The sequence below is a fragment of the Oryzias latipes genome, chromosome 2, assembly GCF_053564925.1.
Source record: "Oryzias latipes strain Hd-rR chromosome 2, Olatipes_Hd-rR_3.1".
Classification (NCBI taxonomy): Eukaryota; Metazoa; Chordata; class Actinopteri; order Beloniformes; family Adrianichthyidae; genus Oryzias; species Oryzias latipes.
Window position 1 is genome coordinate 24,501,465 of NC_136238.1, and position 8,428 is coordinate 24,509,892.

General features: G+C 39.1%; 1 long non-coding RNA gene across 1 annotated transcript; it reads left to right on the forward strand.

Moving 5' to 3' along the window:
• The first annotated feature begins 5,967 nt into the window (after positions 1-5,967).
• Positions 5,968-8,428, forward strand: LOC144988389 (uncharacterized). The gene is made up of 2 exons (XR_013652302.1): positions 5,968-8,156; positions 8,242-8,428. It is a non-coding gene; the product is annotated as an uncharacterized LOC144988389 (long non-coding RNA).

Below are 8,428 nucleotides of genomic sequence, written 5' to 3' on the forward strand. Positions count from 1 at the left end.
CAAAGATTCTAAGGAAATCATGGATTCACAGACATTTGATTGAATTTCTGTCTGGATCAGAAACCAACAGCAGACATTTCAAGCCGTCATCTGTTCCTAATGTTCATTCCCCGCCATCATTGAAAGCTTTTGGAATAGTCCCTAAAGCCAGCGATCGGGCCGCTTTGGAGCATGAACTCATCACTCGGTGTCACGGTGGCAGAGAGATGACAGATCCCAAATCTGAGGCTGAAATGATCACGTCCTACCAGCTACACTCTGGATTTGGGACCAAAAACCTTTGAAGATGTTGGAGCATTGTTGGAGAATAGACTGACAACATTTGTTTGGAAGAAAGATTGACCTTTGACCCCCTCCCTCATGTGTTCCACATCCAGCTGCAGACACACCACTACAGCTCACATTCCACTTCTGATCCAGCAGTTAGAACCAGAGCCTGCATTTGCAGCAGGTTCCAACCCACTGACCACTGATCCACGCAGGGGGACGTCCTAAGGGGCGGAGTCAGCCACTGGAGAGAGCAAAAAGGAGAAATGGGGGTCACTCTGGGCCTCTCTGTGTCTGGACCTTCAGAGGAGCCCCAGCGCTGGTCTTTGCTTGGATTTGTTTTAGACTTGTTCAGAGTCAAATGCATGTTTTAAGGGGAGGAGGATTATTTTGTTGTTGCTGTTTTTGTTCCTATTCTTACAATCCACTATATGTCCCGTGTTGAATTCTACTATTAAAATGTGGGAAACAAATGTTTATCAAATCCAAATCAATCCAAAAGCCTGGAGACTGGATGGCCGTGGTCCTCCCTTTGACCTGGACAGTGGTTGCCATGGCGACCTGCACACTCACCAAGCTGGAACTTAGAAGAAGAAAAAGAGACCAAAATGATTGATAAAGCAGGTTTTCCAGGGAAATCCCACAAAGTGCTTTTCAAGCTAGAACTAAGAATATCCAGCATGCATTTGGAAAAACTCATTAGCTTCTTGTGGAAAATGATGAGTCATTGTAAAAGCATTCTATGAATGCTCAGAAAACTTCCTCTAAGGTTGTGGTTGTTTGGAGAAGTCCTCCTCTTCAAAGAAGTTCTCCTGACCATCTTCAAAGCCACTTTCTGCTTTTTAAACGCTACTGTTCAACAAAAACTTGGTTTCTGCCACAAAACCAACCTTAGACACTGAAACAGAATGAATCCAATGCAGAAATGTGTTGACACCTTTAATTCAAAGCTTCAATCAGTTTGAATCTCATGAAGAACATTTCAAAAATCCACATTTGGATCAGGCGTCTTCATCAGAGCACAACTCATGTTTCCAGGACTGTGACTCACCAATAGATCCTCATTTCCTTTACACAATCTGTTTCCATCATTTGGATTTTTCATAAAAACTTGAGTTAGAAAAGAATTGTTGCCCCAAAATGTCCAGTTTGAATAGTCTACAGTTTGTTGTGTTTGGTTGCTAGGTAACAGGGTCTTTAATGTCTATGATGTCATGGTGGCTTTCAGAGTTGAACTCCTGAAAATGACGGTAAACATTTGGATTGAACAAAAATGGGATTGAAGCTCATGCTAAATCCTGATCTCAATGCTGAAAAAACCTCCTCCTAGATTCTGGTTGTTTGGAGAAGTCCTCCTCTTCCAAGAATTCCTGAAAAAAAGCCCTCATTTCTCCTGACCATCTTCAAAGCCACTTTCTGCTTTAGTTTAGTCCAAACTTGCTATATGCTGACAACATTTACAGCTTGAATCAACCTGAAGAATCCAAGGAAACAAACCAATCTAAGTCTGCATTCATGCCACTTCAGAACCAACAAAGCATGTTTCCAGGACGCTGACTTACCAATAGAACTTGGGATTTCCTTTGCAGAATCCTTCTCCGTGTGTTTTCCTTTGTTTTTCTCCCCAAAACCTAAAGCAGAGATTTTTGCTGAGCTGCAGAACAAACGTCTGACTGCTTTAACCGCCGTTGATGGTTTGTTGTGTTTCCCTCTATAGCTGCTATGGTCTTGGTGTGGTTGCTAGGTAACGCTGTCTTTGATGATGTTGACGTCAGAGTGGCCTCTAGAATGGACTTTTTTCTTGTTTACCAGGAGCTGTAACCTTTAGGGCACTAGGACCCAGAAAGAGGTCCAGGCAGTGACGGTGTTCAGTGACGGACTGCGCAGCCGCACTTCCTTTTTTTTTTTTAAACTTTATTAATCAACACAAATAGAACAAATATGTATGACAGGAACAATCGTCATAACAACAACAATGTCAGGGGATGGTACATGTATTACAAAAAGATTACAGATGCTATGCATTGAAAATATTAAGAGACAGACAGTTTTCATAAATATGTATGGCCTTTTTGTTCAAACTATTAGAAATAGTATGTAAATAAGATTCTAATTCTTTAATTATTAAAGGGAAAAAAAGTTGTGATGAAGAAAATTTTGATTTGTGAATATGAAATTTACCAAATATTATAATTAGATTAATTGCCAATTTTACGTTTGATCTTATATTCTTTTCGTGTAGGCCAAATATGATATGTTCAAATTTTATCTGATATTGTGAGTCTAATTTATAATTTATAAAACGTGCACAATCTTTCCAAAGTTTTTAAGTTGTATTACGGTTCCAAAATAGGTGACTGATTGTTTCTGGGTGTTCTTTACAAAAGGTACAGTTGGGGTCAATAGTCTTCTTATATCTGAGCATTTATTGATTAGTGGGATAGATTCTATGTAGGAGTTTGTAGGAGACGTCTCTCATCTTGTTAATAATTAATAATTTCTGATGCAGGGTCCAAACATTTTTCCAGGGCAAGTCAGGAATAAACTTTCTCCAATAAAAAACAGCAGAGGGAACAGAAATAACATTTTGCTGAAACACGTATGATCTTGTTATTTTTTCGAGCACAGTTGAAACAAGATTTTCCAACAGTGGTGTCACTTAGAGATATGAAGGAAATATTTGCATCAAGTACAGTATTTTTAAAGAGTTCACAGATTTCATTAGTGACAGCATCAAAAACAATGGCATACTCTTTAGGAGGAACAGCAAGGTTGTATTTAAGGTTAAATTCTTCATATCTAAGTAACTGACCATTGTGGTTAAAGAGCTGACCCTCCAATAGGATATTATTGTCAAACCAATTATTGTAAAATAAAGATTTGTTCTTGTAAAGGATATATCTGTTATTCCAAATAAAAAGCTTATGAGGGGAAAATTGTGTTTATAGATAAGTGCCCATGAAAGAAGAGTTTGTCTGTGAAAAGCAGAGAGTTTCACTAGGATTTTGTCAATATTATAATGACAAAGCAGAAGAAAATGGAGACCACCTACTTTAGCAAACATGTGATGAGGGAAATATTCCAAATGGAGAGTGGATTTTTTAAATATGACTTAATCCAGTTTATTTTAAAAGTATTATTTAAAGTAGTAAAATCAAGAAAAATTTAGGCCTCCTTTTTCATAGGAGTTCATTAATACAGATTTTTTTAAATAATGAATACGGTTTTTCCAGATGAAGTTTAGCAGCATTTGATCAATAGATTTAAGAGTCTGATTGTCCAGGTGCAGAGAAAGAGCAGAGTAAGTTAGTCTAGAAATCCCTTCTGCTTTGGAGAGTCAAATCCTTCCTCTCAGACTCAGGTCTCTCTGAAGCCATTGGTTCAAACGTTTCTTGGCTTTATCAATGAGGGGAGTGAAATTTAATGAAGTTCTCCTTTCTAAATTATTTTTGGAAATAATAATGCCTAAATATGTTACATTTTCTTTTACAGGAATGTTGCAGATGGATTCTAAAGCACAATCTTTAACAGGAAGAAGTTCACATTTGTTCAGATTGAGACGTAGACCTGAGACATCAGAGAAAGACTGAATAAGGTTCAGAGCACAGGAGACTTGACTGCTGTCTCTCAAGAAAAGAGTAGTGTCATCAGCTAGCTGACTAATTAAAATTTCTTTATTAAGAACTGAGATGCCTTTTAACTTATGAATAGTAAAATAATCAGCAAGAGTTTGAGTAACTAGAAGAAAAAGATACGGTGAAATAGGAAACCCCTGTCTGATTCATCTATTAAGATTGAATCTAGGGGAGGTGCCATGTTTTAGTTTGACAGAACAATTAGCATTATTATACAGAGTTTTAACTGTATTACAGAAGAAAGGGCCAAAACCAAATTTATGAAGACAGCTGAAGATAAAATGATGATTAACAGAGTCAAACGCTTTGTAAAAGTCTAAAAACAGTATAAAACTGACATCAGAGATCAGGTCTGAGTAATCTAAAATATCAAGAACAAGACAAATGTTATTGGAGATGTGTCTGTTTTGCATGAATCCTGATTGTGTCTCTGCAATAACTGAGTTTAAAACAGATTTAAGTCTTTTTGCAAAGACAGATGCAAGAATCTTGTAATCATTATTTAATAGACATTTGGGACGCCAGTTGTCAATGAGAAGTACATCTTTTTTGGGTTTGGGTATCAGAGTAAGAACACCTTGATTTAATGTTGGAGGAAGGAAGCCTTTATCTATGCTCTCAACAAATACCTGTGTTAGAAAGGGGGTCATTTTATCACTAAATTGTTCATAAAATTCTCCCGTTAAGCCATCTGGTCCAGTAGATTTGTTCTTCTTAAGGTGGTTAATAGAGAAAAGAGAATCACAGAGATCCCGTTCAGAGGCCTGGATTTGTTGTAGATTATAGTTCAAGAAGTGATCAGGATCTTCGCTGGGTTCAAAGGCATACAGTTTACTGTAGAACAGGCTAACGTAATTTGCAATCATTTTGGGATCAGAGGTCATCTGGCCTTCAATGTTTAATGTATTTGTCTTGGAACGACGTTTCTCCAATTGAAAAAAATAAGAGGAATTATTTTCACCCTCTTCTAACCATTTCAGCCTTGATCTTCCAAAGGCTCCTTCAGCTCTGTTCTTATAAATACTGTCTAATTATTTTTGTAATAATGCCAAATTATTTTATCATCATCTGATAAATCTGCAGGATTTCTTTTTGAAATTGTCATAATGTCATTGATAATTTGGCTTTCTTTAGATTTTTAGTTTTATTTAGTTCTGAACTAAACTTTCTAAAAAAATTAGTGATTTCAAATTTAAAAAGTTCCCAGTTTTTACCGTAACAATTTTCTTCTTCTGCTAGATTATAAAAGTAAGAGATGAATTCAGAAACCTTTTGTTGTACTATGTCTATCTTAAGCAGTGAGTTATTTAACATGCAATATGCTTTCTTATTTTGGGATCTAGTTTCGGATAATTTAATAGAAATGTAAATTGCTTTATGATCTGTTAGTGGAGAAGGAAGAATATTGACTTCAAAATCATCTGCATTTAGACAATCAGACACCAGCCAGTAATCTATGCCAGATTGTTTGGACCCATCATTATTACTCCAAGTGAAAACACAATCTGATGGGAATTTTTCTCTCCAGACGTCTTTCAGGTTATATTTCTGCATGAATGAATGTAAGGGACTATCAGAAGAAAGAGCACGTGGTGATCGCCATTTGTCCAGCTGATTATTTAAAGCTATATTAAAATCCCCTCCTATTATAATAATTGAATCAGGAAATTTGTTTAGACCAAAAATTACATCATTTTCAATCAAAGAAAGGAGCTCAACGTTTTCAAGTTTGGAGTTGTAACCATATATGTTAATAGTAATAAAGATCTTATTTTGAGTGGATATTATTAGAAAAACACAATGACCCTGACTGTCACATTTGCTCAGAAGAATGTCACCTTCAAAAGTATTTTTAACTGTGAGAGTTCCAGCTGAATGCTGACTACCATGTGATGGAAATGAACTTTCACCCCATTGAGATTTCCAGAAGTTAGTATCATTACTGGTAGAATGTGATTCTTGAAAGAAAAAAAAGTCTGTTTTCAATTGTTTAGCGAATAGAAACAGCGCTTTACGTTTCATGGCATTTCTTAATCCCCTGACATTTAAAGAACCTAAAGATAAAGACAAGATTTAAAATAAAAAAGAGAGAAAAATAAATCTGAGTAAATAGGAGTGTTGTTACTTTCAATCTGTGCGCCAAATTGCACTTAGAGTGGGGAAAAAATATTTTAAATAACCTTTACGCCACTTTGAAGAATTAAATTAAAATATACAAAAAAAGAGCAAATATATCTCACATTCAGAACTTGTTTCAGCTGCCAACTTATTATTATAACATCTCAATGTAATTAACTGTCAACATGGCTTAAAGAAATAAACGGCAGAACACGTGAGATCAGAACAAAATGTGTGTTTTCCTCAAGACTTTAACAGCAAAAGCTGCTCAGGATGCAGTCATTTCTGAGGGTCTGAGTTCTCAGGAAGACCCACTTCTTTACCGTTAATATAGGCTCGGGCGATTGTCCCTTCTCTTCTTGCTGCTTGTATTAAGGGCCAAAGCGCTGCTCTGGTGTCCCGGTCCGCTGGGCACAGGTCCTCCGTGAAGCGGAGATGACGCTCCTTCAGGATGGGATTGTTTATTGCGGCTTTCCACACGGCATCTCTGTATGTTCTGGATGAAAACTGGAGAATGATCCCTCTCGTTCTCCTTCAGCTTTCCCAAACGGTGCACAGCGTCGATCACATCTGGAAGCTTCTGTTTTCCCTCCGGGAAAATCATTTGACAAATGTTGATGGTTTCTCTTCTCACATCTTCTCTGGACACTGTTCCCGGAACTCCATATAATTTTAAATTCCATCGTCTTGAGTAGCGTTCAGACTCCAGGAGTCTTTCCTGCAGCCGCAGAACAGTAGCTTCATCTCTGTTTGTTTTCTTTTCAACTATGTCCATTCTCGTCTTTACATCTTTTATTTCTTCAAAAGCAAAGTCAACGGATTTTTTTAGGCCCTCAATCTTGAGCGAATTGTCATTGATTAATTTCTCCATGGCGTCAAGGCGGATGTTAATCGGGCTTGAAAGAACATCAATGACATCGTTGTTACCAGCGCTGTTGCTTCTCACCTCACCTTGCGGTGTTGCCAGTAGTGTTTTTTTGAAAGCTGGTTCTTTACATGGGGTCCCTTCAGCTGAAATAGGCAGGGCTGGAAAATCTTCTTCATCCGGGATGATCATGTTTTGTTCAGGATTTGTCTTCAGAGTATAGTCGTGTCCTGCACCCCTAACGGCACCGCCGCTGTTAATGTTGTTAGCCATGGCTTTGCTCTCCTTAGAGGCTTTTTTCCGCTCTCGAGATGGCATTGGACAGTAAAATGATTTCCTCTTTTGATTATAACAGCAAGAAATGTGCAAGTAGCGTTTAATTAGTAGCTTTCCGCAGTATTTTTCAAAGTTTGGCGCAACAGGTTGAAAAGTAGCGTCTGCTCAAGCCGCCATCTTGGTCAGCCCCCCCTGCAATAACCGTTCGGGGTCCTTTTGACTGACGTTGACGTCACACTACAGTAGCCCCACTTGGACAGACAACATTGCGTCCAGATCTGCTCGGACTCTACATATTTTCATTTCACGTTTTCTTTTGACATGTGGCTGTTAAGGCCGGTACACACCGGGACGAATTTCGCCGGCGAAAATCGCCGGCGAAATTCGCCTCGTGACTAAACAAAGGGCACCAATGAGAGTGTGCACACCGACGCGAAAAAACGCCACGCGTCAAAGCGTCAAAAAAAAAAAACGCCTCGGGTTCGTTTTTTTTTTGACGCCTCGCGTCGAAATCTAGCTTTTGCACACGTGTCTGGAGCTTCTGAAGTTACAGTTAAAACACAACTTGGGGGCGCTCAAACACAAAACTGCCTTGCTGAGCACACATACCAGCGAAGAAGACAGACGCCGAGTTGCATCTACACAGCCGCGAAGAAGACAAAGAAGATGCAGGGCACGATGAATGTGGAGTTGCTGGTCTCATTGGTGTCCAAGCACAAAGAACTGTACGACAAACGCGAAAGCGATTATAAAAATCTGGACAAAAGAGAACAGTTATGGAGTGGCATTGCACAGCAAATGGGCTTTGATGGTGAGTTTCATTTTATTTAATTGTCTTGCATGTACGTTCCAACAAACGTTTGACCACGTTTTTAGTGCCTCTCTCCTGGACTCAGTGGGTGGTGGTCCTGAAGCTGTCGCTTCCTGTCATCATGATCGACGAGGCACTAAAATTCTCGGCGAGGAACTACATTGAACCAGGAAGCCAGATGCAGGTGGGAGGAGCTTCCAGCGTCTTCAGGTTGTTCCGCGCTCCTCTGGTCTGATGTTCTGGTGTTTCCTTCTGTCCCTCAAACCCAGAGGAACACAAGGAGGAAGAGGAGCTGCAGAGGTCGGGCGGCGGCATCGTCGGGGTTGGGATGCTGAAGCTGCGGCAGTCGCTGAGGGGCGTGTCCTGGTCATTTGTGCTGATCTTGGCGCCGCTGGTGTTTTGGACTCTGACATCACCAACATCTTCTGGGAGTAAAAACCCCTTTTCCTGTTGATG